Raw genomic sequence first — 773 nt, 5'->3', positions numbered from 1 at the left:
ATTTGTATAAATATCGTTTAATTTCAAGCCAGTAACGCGTGGATGTAACGTAACGACTTTTTGTGACAATTGGATAAAATTAACTCTATGTTAATGCGTGAGTTTATGTAGCTCGTTTTATTCCCAAGAGAATAAAATACAGTATAAAACGATTGAGTTTTCGCTGGATTTGTACAAGAATAATAGGAGTTAAGAGAATCGTCACTTTTTCTTTGTTTATTATTGTTAGAAAAATTGAATTTATGGGATTAAAAGTTCTAATCTTATTTTTTATATTGTAATTAATTTGATGGTATTACCATAGTTGGTATAAATGGAGAAAAAAAATTGCTGCCCCCAGAGAGATTTGAACTCTCGACCCCTGGTTTACAAGACCAGTGCTCTAACCCCTGAGCTATGGAGGCTTACGATTCATCAATTCCTTGGGACTGTAGAAGAAGTGTATAAAAATTCTAATTTTCAATAGTTTAATCTAATTATTTAATATTTAGTAAAATATCTGTGAAAATTATTTTAAATATTAAATACTTAAAAATATTTCCTTTCTTACTTCGTATATGCTTTAAACCATGAGGTATATATTCTATGCATTGCAAACATAGTTACTATAATAACAAAAGAAATATATTTATGATATTTTAAAGACTTACGATACAAATATTGTTATATAAACAAATACTGTTGCATTTTAGAACAAATAAGAATTACAAAATACTAAAGACATTAATCTGATATTTCATATAAAAATTAGCTGTAAATAATAACATCAATAA

The 773-nt window shown here is 26.5% G+C and overlaps 1 non-coding gene across 1 annotated transcript; it reads right to left on the bottom strand.

Annotated features, from left to right (window-relative positions):
- Positions 1 to 331: 331 nt before the first annotated feature.
- TRNAT-UGU (transfer RNA threonine (anticodon UGU)) lies at positions 332 to 404 on the bottom strand. Its single transcript has one exon. It is a non-coding gene; the product is annotated as a tRNA-Thr (tRNA).
- Between the last annotated feature and the right edge of the window lie 369 nt (positions 405 to 773).

This window comes from Eufriesea mexicana, unplaced genomic scaffold (assembly GCF_001483705.2).
Source record: "Eufriesea mexicana isolate 0111107269 unplaced genomic scaffold, ASM148370v2 scaffold2646, whole genome shotgun sequence".
Lineage (NCBI taxonomy): Eukaryota > Metazoa > Arthropoda > Insecta > Hymenoptera > Apidae > Eufriesea > Eufriesea mexicana.
The sequence above is the reverse complement of the archived record's forward strand: the minus strand, read 5'-3'. Positions and strand labels throughout refer to the sequence as shown.